This window comes from Clarias gariepinus, chromosome 28 (genome assembly GCF_024256425.1).
Source record: "Clarias gariepinus isolate MV-2021 ecotype Netherlands chromosome 28, CGAR_prim_01v2, whole genome shotgun sequence".
Classification (NCBI taxonomy): domain Eukaryota; kingdom Metazoa; phylum Chordata; class Actinopteri; order Siluriformes; family Clariidae; genus Clarias; species Clarias gariepinus.
Genome location: NC_071127.1, coordinates 16,861,481 through 16,873,592, shown reverse-complemented (window position 1 = coordinate 16,873,592; position 12,112 = coordinate 16,861,481). Strand labels below are relative to the sequence as shown.

General features: G+C 40.6%; 1 protein-coding gene across 1 annotated transcript in view; it reads right to left on the bottom strand.

Moving 5' to 3' along the window:
• The window catches only part of grin2da (glutamate receptor, ionotropic, N-methyl D-aspartate 2D, a), a 148,784-nt gene that overhangs the window by 61,101 nt on the left and 75,571 nt on the right, over positions 1-12,112 (bottom strand). The window lies entirely within an intron of this gene.

Here is a 12,112-nt window from a genome sequence, read left to right as displayed (position 1 = left end):
TTCCTCCCTGTCGCGGAGTGCGCCAGTGATAAGCACTCACCTAAATCTTCATCTAAATAGTTAAGCCCGAGATCTGGACGTCTAAAGCCTAGAGTCACTCGCGGGACACAAAAAATGCGATGAGTGACAAGCGAACGGGGTGATGTCATGTGACTTTAAAGCCAAGATCTGAATGTAGCCGTTTGACCACGGCTTTAAGGATAGCCACTTCAAGGAATACACGAGCTCCCGCGACACTTTCACCCTCGTCTGGAGACAACTTTTCCGCACCCAAGAAGATCTGGAAGGGTCGGGTTGGCTCAGACAGCGATGGGAGCCACTTTAAGGAGCCACTGCCCACTCTGCCACTCTGCCCACTGCCATGGCTCGCCAGCCTCGTGCCCTCATGCTAGCTGGTCACGGCCTTCAGAACTGCATGTGAACACCCTCACTATTATCCTCCCCTTTTTTTTCCTTTGTCCCTCCTAAAACTTTTTCCTAATAAAATTACCCTTTGTCCATAAGACCTTGTCTCGTGTCTGCGTGTCTGTGGTACCACCTGTGCGAAAGATCTAACACTCTCATAGTCCAAAGATTATTTGCAGATTAGGCTAATTGGCATTTCCCACAGTGAGTGGGTGTGTGCTAACATGTCCTGAAATGGACGGGCACCCTGGAACAGGCTCCAGACTTCCCGTGACCCTGTACACGATAAGCAGCAGTATAAAGAAGGAATGAGAGAGAGTGATTTGAAATACCTTTTCCATCCAAGAGAATAAGCAGACCCAAATCATGGCAATAATATGCCCCCTGCTTCTAAGGGTCAACACATTCATGCCTGTACAGCTTTCATAGTGTACAAAAAGCAAGTACTAACCCACTAGGCCAAACATTATCACTGGTTAAGTTAAGTTAAGTTAAAGTGCCCCAATTATGCCCCATTTTTAAGGTTGCTAATATTGCTTAATGAGTCTCTTAAAACAGATTTACACGTATGCAAGGTCAAAAAAAACACTTTAGTTTTCTCTTAAAATAGATTTCATTTTATCCCATTTCTAAATGATTTGTAAACGACTCGTGTGAACCAGTTCAAAGATTCAAGTCTGTCTAAACCCCTCCTTTCCGTGAGCCCTCACTGTTGTGATTGGTCAGAAGGCGCGTAAACGAAAAAAGTGCACAACAACCAAACAGAGATATAAACAATATTTACAAACTATATACAATAAACGGTATGTGTATGCGAGTAAATGGGATGCGCATGCGCCTTGCCACTTCGCGAGTTTTAAGTTCAGTTTTGGTGAATGGTGGAGAATAAACAGGTAAAAAGGATTTCGTGTGCTCTCGTTTTTATTGTTTTTTTTATATTACAAAGTGTTCAAGCGAACCTGGCATGAATGCTCGATCACAATAACAAGAGTCTGCTAACGTTAATTGTAAGATGGCGGGCAAGTTGTTCGCGACATGGAACGTGGGCCGGCCAGTTGTTTGTGACGTAGAACGTGGGCGGACGTTATGCAAATATGTTACGGAGTGACGTGGATCCGTAACAGAATAAAAATAAATTTGCTAACGATGAGCCGATTCACTGTCAGCGTCACAAATAGTGTAAATAGTTTATGTTCACATACAGCTACATGACACACTGCATAAAATAAAATATTTGAAAAAGCATATTAGTGGCACTTTAAGCCTTTATTTGTCACATATACATTAATGGGTTTCCTTACTTGGAAACAGCAAAATGACCAGAAGTAAATATGAAGCGGTTATTACAAGATAAATTGGTAGAACACCATCCAGCGGACAGATGAGATAAAGGGACTGCTCTTGACCTAAAACCTAATACCTTCTTGTCTTATGGAATGTGCATATGATTATATATTGTGTTCAGACAATACAGTACATTAAAAGCAACATGAGATGTTTAAAGCACAGAAGTGGAATGTTCTGCAATGGCAAAGTCAATCACCTGAACTGAATCTGCTGGAACTGAGCACGTATTTCAATTGTTCAAGGGAAGATGCCCCAATAACAAGCAGAAACTTCTTACAGCAGCAAGTAAAGACCTGACAGTCACAAATGTGGCCAGATTATGGCATAGCCACACATGAATCTGCTTCGAATTACAAACAGCTGATGACTGTATTTTAATAAGGTGCATAGATAAACAAATTTCTACAGAATTATTATTTTTATTGTTCTCCATAACTTCAGGCTATTTTTTCGATACCCCACTGTTACACACACACTGTGAACAAAAGTGAACTATATGTACTGTATGGTGTTATATCATCATCACTACATGATACCTGTCTGAAAATGTACTCTGTGTTTGGATTTGGACGTACCTTTCACTGCAGAGAATTGTTTGAACTTTTGCAGACATAAACTATTTAAATAGTTACACAATGTACTTCCCATTTGGTTTAAAAATGAAGATTTGGGCAACCCACAGTACAGTATAAACCAAACTAGATCGTGTGCTCTAGCTATATGATTTACTGTATGTGTTGTAAGTTGATTATAAGTTGACTGTTTTTTAAATTGTGTGTGATTTTGGGCTGTAATGGTTTGGCTTTCCATCCAGAGTGCCTTGTGTGCCAAGTTCTCTGACATTGGCTCCAGTGCCCTTGTGATGTTACACAAGATACATGGTATGTATTACGAATAGATAGATAGATAGAAAAAAAGAGTCTTGGTTTTGTTATCATTTTTATAAATGTAAGCTGCTACAGGTACGCCTGTGTAGAAGTTCATGGACACTTGCTCTCCGTTGTCCGGTTGTATGGAAAAGTCATGCCCTAAAACTCACTGGATGGATCTCCATGGCATTTTTTAGCATCCAAGTGTTGTTGCTCTAAGTCTATTGTGATAGTCTCCAGGCCTACTAAGAGCAGTGAGTGAGTGAGTACTAAGGGCACCAGAAAGTCTAGAACATATCCAGACTACACTGACCAATCCATTTTGGAACCTGTTTGGCGCGGTGAAGTTGGACAGAGGCGTATTACCAACCCTCCATGACATGCAACTCAAGCGATCGTCATTTTCATAAACCCTATAATTTTTCCAAAACATGATTCCATGATTAGGTCAGGATTTCCACGATCATACAAATTTTACTTATGATTATTATAGTTTGTCCAGTCACTTTTCGTCCCTTAAGAAGCGGGACCACATACAAATGATGCAAATTTGGATGCAATACCTTCAAACTAAAACAGGAAGTATGCACAGCCATACATGCCTACTCTATAACACTGCTTCTTGGATATCATGGAATGATTTACTGTTGCTTTGAGAACTAGCTGCCACAAAGCTGAACCCTCTGAACCATCGTTGTAGCTCCTGTTTAATGCATGGTTGTGGCCATGATGACACAGCCTCCACTTGGGCTTTATCCATCAAAAGTACTTTTTTTTTTTTTTTTGCTTTATTGTTGGTTTTTCTAAGCATTCAAGTGATACAATGAACATTGCCATTTTCGAAAATTTGTGGTGCTGTTCCTTCGGCTGTTTTCATTAAGGGGTCAGCACAGCAGACCTGATCTACACCTTCAACTTAGCACAAGTTTTTACAGTATGCCAGATCTCCTTCCTGATGCAACCCTCCCTTTTTGTCCAGGCTTAGGAAAGGCACTAAGGATGCCCTATCAAGTGGTTGGGTTTTGGCCACTGGCTGGGAATTAAACCCAGGTCTTCCGCATGGCAGCCTAAAAGCCTAGCACTAAGCCACCAGTGTCTTCGAAATGTCACCATTTACAACCGGATCATGTGATGGTAACAACACATGGAGCAATTTATCCCAAACTGAAAAGGTCAAAAACAAAGATGTAGAAAATGCAGAGGTCTTCGGGCTAAGCAGAGATCAATTACTGTACCAACTGTAATATTTTAGTTTTCTTGGAAACTTGGCTTAACAACGGCATCCCACACATTCTGCTAGAGGTAGGGGATCGTTTTTATCAAGGCTGATAGGGAACCAGCAGGCACACACAAAGAGATAGGGCATTTATGTAAGCCAAACATGGTGCATCAATATGGCTTCCCACTGCTTTGCTGATCTTGAATAATTCATTATTAAGTATTGGGCCTTTTATTTACCGCTTGGGTTTACAAACATTGTTATGGTAGCAGTGTATGTCCCCCACACACACCCCAGATGCTAGCATGGCTATAAACAGACTGCAGACAGTGCATCCAGATGGGGACTTTATTGTCAATGCAACTTAAGATCTGTTCTACCATAGTCTCGACAGAATGTCCCTCACCTCACTAGGAGACCCATAAATTTGACCATGTAGACTGAGCTTACAAAGCTCTCCCATCTCTGACAGTCTGACCATCTTTCATTGTTCTTGCTGCGTCACATCAAAATTGTGAAACCCACTATTAGGACTGGCTCTGCTTTCCAGCAGTTCGCACAGCACCACCATCAACCTAGTGACCACGATCTATTAAAACTTCCCCCAACCAGGAGCTCTAGATGAGATGGGAGGTCTGCATGAAGCATGTACTTTAACAAAGCCTTCAGATATGGAGACCTGGAGGTCTACAGTGTGGCCAGGGCCATCCTGAGGAGAGGAACCTGCAAAGGTCAAACACATACAGAAACTGTGGATCACTTCAACCTCACTGACCACTGCCACATGTGGAGCTCAACTTCTTTTATTCTCATTGTGAAAACAGGAACATGTTTAAGGCAGACCCATTACCAGGCAAGCAGCCTCCTACCCATCACATCTAAAGTGAGTGCTACCCTAAGTAGGGTAAATGCATGGAAACAAGCTGGCTTTGATGGCATCCCTGTTTTTAGAGTCTGTGTAGAGCAACTAGAAAAGCTCAAAATGGCTTAGGCAGCTGTTCCCATCTGCTTTACAGTAAGTCAATGATAATTGTACCAGTGTCAATGCACTCCGTGCAATGGAACTCAATGACTTTAATCCCATTGCACTCACCTCTACGTTGGGTTCGCAACTATTGACGCCCACAGTGGGTCAACACAAGACAGTCCAGTGTTCCAAACAAGTCTGTAGGCAGAATCAGCTTGGTACCAGGTCTATGGGCAACGATGTCCAGTACACCCTGGACATCCTTGCACATAGACCACTGTTTGTTTGACTTAACAACCTTGTATAAGATCCTTCACCTAGTAGCTTGGTCTAAGGACAATAACCTGGAGGTCAACGCCAAGAAATCCCACTCATGCTCCCCTTTATCTAGCAGTTGAGATGATTTTAAGCTTTGCTTTAAGTTCTGTGGAGTCCCTAGTTCTCTTAGGATGTCACCTGAACTCCTCTAGCAAAAAACAAACAAACAAAAAAACATTATCTCTCTTGGACAAGACTGAAAAAGGTTAACCTGTGCTCTTGAGAGCATCTTCACCAACTGCTCCTGAGTGTGGTACCACAACTGCACCACAACAAATGCAAAGCCCTTCAGCAGGTGGTGCAAACCACTCAGCGTATCATCAGCACTCAACTACCTGTCATGGAGGACATTTACAAAAAAAAAAAAAAAAGGCATTATTAAAAACACCTCTCATCCTTATCACCGACTATTTACCTTTCTCCCATGGGGCAGACACTACAGGTGCTCCGCGCCTGCACAAACAGACAGAAATAACTTTCTCCCTGTGGCTGTTTCTATACTGAACAGCTGACCACGGCTTGATAACCACTAAACTACTGCACCCACTGTTTACTTATACTGCACGGCTTTATCCACAACTCGTCTTTGCATTACCCATAATTTATAAAAAAAAAAAGGTCATTTTTTAAATACCTCCATATTTATTCTGTATATAATGTTCTATACAGATACTCATATACAGTTAGTTTAGCGCTTGGGCCATGTAAAATGTGAAAAACATTGTTTTGAAATACTTTAATGAACACCGTCCATGCTGGTTGCTCCAGTTGTGATAGAAAAACATGATTTATTTTTTTTTTTTGCTATGAATCCATGCTTCTGGCAAATTAATTTTTAGGTAGCAGGAAAGTCCTGGTGTCAGAATGAGGCTGAGGGTTCCCTTGTTCTTATTATGTCATTGAATGCTGATTTAAATATTCCAAAAATAGGATTTTTATGGTGTTTTCCGAGGCACTCCTCGTATACAAACTTGCACAGACCATACAGTATCTCAGCAACTGGACACGATACAGTAATAAATTTGGTATTAAAATGGAGCTTATTAAAGCAGGGACCTGAAAATATACATAACAGAAATCACCAAAAAAATGCGACTGAATACCTGATTTAGTGTGACAGCCTCCCATATGTCTATTCTGATCAGTACGTTATTTTAGTTACATGTCTTTACCTCTGCAAAATCATTGTTTGCTTATAAATATATTTGTCATATACAGTATATATCCCAAAGTAGTGGTTAGCACTGTCACCTTGCACCACCAGGGTCCGGGTTCGATTCCCGGCCAGGCTCGATTCCCGTCTCTGTGTGCATGGAGTTTGCATGTTCTCCCCATGCTTGGTGGGTTTCCTCCGGGTACTCCGGTTTCCTCCCACAGTCCAAAGATATGCAGGTTAGGCTAATTGGCGTTCCCAAATTGCCAGTAGTGTGTAAGTGTGTGTATGCCCTGCGACGGATTGGCCCCTGTCCAGGGTGTACCCTGCCTCGTGCCCTAAGCCTCCTGGGATAGGCTCCACGTCCCCGTGACCCTGAATACAGGATAAAGCGGTAAAGAAGATGAGTGAGTGTATATTTCCCACTGAGGCTTCTGCACTTAAGATTTAAGACTTCCATACCCCTGTAGTACATTACATATATCCACTATAGCCTTATATTTACAGTACCGGTCAAAAGTTTAGACACTTTAGGGCAGGAAAGCTCAGCGGTTAAATTATTCAACTACTGACGTTCATATGTACATATGGCATTAGGTAATTAAGAAACAATAACATCAACAGTTGGTTGTGAGTTTAAGACCAGAGGGTCAGCTGTTCTTGCAAGAACGGGTTTATCCAATGGGTTTGCAAAACCCATCGAGCGCCGTGATGAAACTGAAGACCTTCCCAGAAAAGCAAGACCAAGGCTTTGCTGAAGGCTTTCCAAAGCAATCAATATCAACTGTTCAAAAGAGATTTTTACATATTTTGGACGCCTTCAGCACTGTTTTATAATGTCGGAAAAAAAATTAAAATCAGGAACGACTATGGAATGAGACGGTGTGCCCAAACTTTAAACTGGTAGTCCACATTTGTTATTTATATGCTACTGTACTTATTCACTTCTGGTTAGATTCTACATTGACTTTTTACACATACTTTGCACAATGACAATAACGTTTAATCCAATCTTATCTAATCTAAAGCACCTAATTCACACATGCCTAGAAAACTGAAGGGGCATTTACAAAGCCAGATGACACGAGTAATTATTCACAGCGCCTAGGTGTTGTTATAAAAGAAGCCTTCTATACATCAACCTTCCTGAACAAGGTTAAATGCACTGCACAAGTGAAAATCTTGGCTCCTCTCACCTGTTCAAGGGCTACATGCTCTAGAGGAATCACAAAGCTGTATTTCACTGTTTGTCATATTCGGTTCCTGTGATCAATGTGCAGGCGAGGCCATTTAACTCAGTGGCAGAATGCGAGGTTGATGATTGAATGCATGTCAGCATGACAATCTCCTTTACATAGATGTGTTTATGGGTTTTCTTTTGCAGATGGACAGTAGACATCTGCTTCACATCCTGTATGTGGGGAAGCCAGGGGTAATTATCAATGTGGGGGCAATTCCAAGGCTTTGTTCTTACTAAATCCCTTTGCTTTGCAGGTCCATAAATGTTGGAACAAAGATAATTTTTTTTGCCATTTGCACATTGGCTCTGTATGCCACCGTATTAAAATAATTCAAGAGGTTTGAAGAAAGTGCGGCATTAACCGTTTAGGAATTTTCATTTCATTTTCATTTAGGCACTTTCATACACACCCATTTTTTGGGGCTTACTTGTTTTTATTCAGAGCATGTCCATATATTTTAAAATCCAAATCCAACATTGTTGAGTAACTACTTTGCCTGCCATCGAGAACACCCTCTCACTGGGAACAAGTCTTGTTGGTACATTCTCCACCGTCCTAGTGATAATTTAGTCATTGCTGTAAGCTTTTCCTCCAAATAGAATGGCAGTTCAAGTCTGGCAGTGATAGCTAATCTGCTCTGGCATGAGCAAAGTTGTCAAAGAAACTGCATGGTGAAGAAGATGCTCCTTTGCGTTCACCCTTATCTGGTGCCATCACATTATCTGGTGGCTTCCCTCTTTGGCAATTCCTGCAGTCAAGATAGCAGATCCCTGCTCAGAAATACACATCATTTTGTCCTTTGTTCCATCGAGTCTGTGGAGGTGTAATTTCAGTGGTTCAAATCATCCATAAAAGGAGCGAAGTGCATCCGAGAGGTGGACAAATTTGTTCGAGCTGTCCTTAGCAAGGCCTCATCTTCTGCTCTAAAAGTAGTTTTCTTAGGTTTATGATCCTCATCTGTAGATCATTCTTTAGCTTGGCACATGTGGTAATGGTAGGAACATCTGCCTTATCTGATCAAAACCAAGATCTGTTCAGAGTCTGGTTTAGCTTGCTTGAGAAGTGGTGTGTACTTTTGTGTTGTAAAAGGACTAAAACTTGGTCCAAGAGTCTAAGGTGAGGTTTCTTATTCAATTGTGCATGATGAGTGTGCAGTGAGTAGAGTAATGGCCCCATATACAGTAGGTTATGTAGCATATCTTTAGCCTTAGCTATTGGATGGATTATAACAATGATCTTGAACTCCCTTGGCAGACAGTAAGGTCGACACTAAACCACCATGAATTCCCCACCTGATTTGTCCTGGTAGTTGCGTTAAGTGAAGACACGGTGTCTGGCCCTACTGTAGATCCCATAGCAAGCCAATGCTGCATTATGTGGTCATCAGTAGCTTATGAGATTCAGGAGTAAGAGCAATCGGTTCTACCTTTTTGAACAGTTCATGCACTGTAAATTTCATCGTCTATTCTAATACATTAGTAACGTAAGAGCCCCAAGGGAACCTTATACGCCATTTAGAATTCTAAAAGCACTTTTCTAAGAAAAAAAAGTGGAGTAGTTGCACGTAACCAGTAATAAATTTTGCTTCACATTGTTAACCACTGAGCCTGTCGTAATGTTTTCATTTCTTCAATGCTTCCAAATTATTTTTTAGCATATACAGTAAGTATTGACTGGAATCCAAAATAAGTCTAGACACTTTTTTCTTCCCCCATTTCTCTAGAGCTCTCTAATAGTTTTATCTTCCTTACCTGGGTCATCGTCCACAAACATAGAAACTTTCCATCATTTTCCGTCTAGGAACCTCTGTAGCCCATCTAGGAAATGTGAAGGCTAATGGTGATTACTATTGTATTTATTTTCATTTTACAACCATGGTGGGACCCATAGAATGCTACAGTTATAGCTACAGTCTTGCCATGCGGAAGGTCCGGGTTTGATTCCCAGCCAGTGCCCAAAACCCCAGCCACTGAATGCAGGTCCCAAGCCCTGATAAAATAGTAGGGTTGCGTCAGGAAGGGGATCCGGCGTAAAACCTGTGCCAAGCTGGTATGTGCGCAACCCCTTGCCGGGAGGAGCCAAAAGGCTACAACGAGTTATAGCTACAGTATCTGTGCACATGAAGTTTTGCTAACAGACCACAATTAAAAAAGCAATTCAATTTAAAGTTTTTGCCATGGATGTAATAAAGATGCAGCAAGTAAATAACTGTTGAAATAATTGTTACAATGTCCATATACTGTACATTCTTATGCAAAAGTTTGGGCACCCCTTGATAACAGATTTTGGTATTTTTTTAATTAAAAAGATGTTAACAGTCTCTCTTGAAAATGAAAAAAATGCACAATATTGATTTTTCTTAAAAATAAAAACATTGTTATGGCACTGTGCAAAAGTTTGGGCACCCTAAGAGTTCCAGAGTCTCAGATTCTTTTAACAAGGTTTCAGACCTTAATTATCTTATTAGACTGATGCATGGCAACAGCTGTCATTAGTAAATGCCAATTTTAAAGCTTTTTAAATACTTTGACTCTTTTAATGTTTTGCACACTTGCGGACACCAACAACCATGGATTCCTCTAAGCAGCTGTGCAAGACTTTGAAAATGAAAGTTTTTGATGCCCACAATGCAGGAGAAGGCTACAAGAAGATACCAAAGTGTTGTATTCTGTAGTATGCTGGTCAGAAAGACAGCAAAACTCCCATTTGACTGCAAAAAACCTGCAGGAAGATTTAGCAGACTCAGGGGTGGTGGTGCACCAGTCCACAAGACCTCCAATGGAAAAGTCAGCAGAAGAAAACCTGCGTCTCCATCATAAAATCCAACATCAGAAGTGTGCAACAGAACATCTACAGAAGCCTGAAACAAGCTTTCAGTGTTTTGGAAACAAGCGCTGTGGACTAATGAAGTTAATATAGAATTATTTGGCCACAAACAGTAACGGCATGTTTAGAGGGAAAAAAGGAGCAGCATTTCACAAAAAGAACACCTTGCCAACTATTAAGCATGGGGGTGGATCTATCATGCTTTGGGGTTTCTGTCCAGTGGCACAGGAAACATTGCACAGATGAAGAGAAGAATAGATTCCACTAAATTCCAGGAAGCAAACATCACACCATCTGTAAAAAAGCTGAAGCTGAAAAGAGGATTGCTTCTACACCAGGACAATGATCCTGAACATACCTTGAAATCCACTATGGAACACCTCAAGAGACGCAAGCTGAAGGTTTTGGAATGACCATCACAGTCCCCTGATTTAAACATCACTGAAAATTAGTGGGTAGATCTTAAAAGAGCTATGCATGCAGGATGACCAAAGCTTCTAGAATAGAACTAGAAGCCTTTTGCAAGAAAGAATGGGAAATCCCAAGTACAAGAATTGAAAGACTTTTAGCTGGATATAAAAAGTGTTTGCAAGCTGTGATATCTGCCAGAGGAGGTTTTACTAAGTACTGATCATGTAGGGTGCCCAGACTTTTGCACAGTGCCACAATAATGTTTTTATTTTTTATCTTTGTTCAATTTATGACATAAAAAGTAACTATGCATCAATGTTTGCTGAAAATATTTTGCATTTTTTTTCATTGTGTTAACATCTTTTTTTATTAGAAATTCACCTAAATCTTTAATTTATCAAGGGGTGCCTAAACTTTTGCAAAAGACTGTGAATCTCTTTTTCTAAATTGTCAAAAGTGAGATTGGCAGAGAGAATAAATAATTGCATAAGGCTCCTTGCAGTTCCTTGCAGAAGAACCATCAAATTTATTTTAAGTAAAAGCAGTGTAAGTATTAGGATCCATTTGCAAGAGATTTATTGCAAGCAATAATTCCTTAAAATTCCAAAGAACATTACACGCTTATTACATTAGTCATGGCAATATCCAAAAGGCAGAAAGCACTAACAGTTCAGAATTTGCAAAATGATATACTGGATGTAAGGCTTCGCAGAGTCTAAAAAAAAAAGTATTTGTTCACACCTGCAATGACATTGGATCAAGGAATCAATACAGTATGGAATCGCAGCTATAACAGCTTCCACGCTTCCTGGAAGACTGTCCACAAAATTGCGGTGTGTTTCTGTGGAAATCCGTCATTGCCCATTAGATGGGAATGAGAATTTATGAGGTTAGGCACTGATGTTGGACGAGAAGGTCTTCCCTTCCAGTTCATCCCAAAGGTGCTCGATGGGGTTGAGATCAGGGCTCTGTGTTAGGGCCAGTCAAGTTCTTCCACACCGAATTGTTGCCACACAGTTGGAAGCGTAGCAATGTCCAAGATGTCTTGGCATGCTGAAGCATTAAGATTGCACTTCACTGCGGATATGGTTGCTGATTGAAACACCTGAATTCAACAATTAACAGATTTGGCCAAATACTTTGTCTATATAGTGTACCTTATATAAAATTGATTAGCATCGTTTAGAATTAGTGCTAAAGACATACAGTATAACAGTGTAATTAGGGCTGGGTATACTGGGGAGACTTTTATAACAAAGAACAAAATGCTTTAATACCATCGAGTATAAAAAAAGGCTTATCATTCAGTGCCAAAATTGGATACCTAAGCAGAATTAAATTTACCTAAGGAGGTAA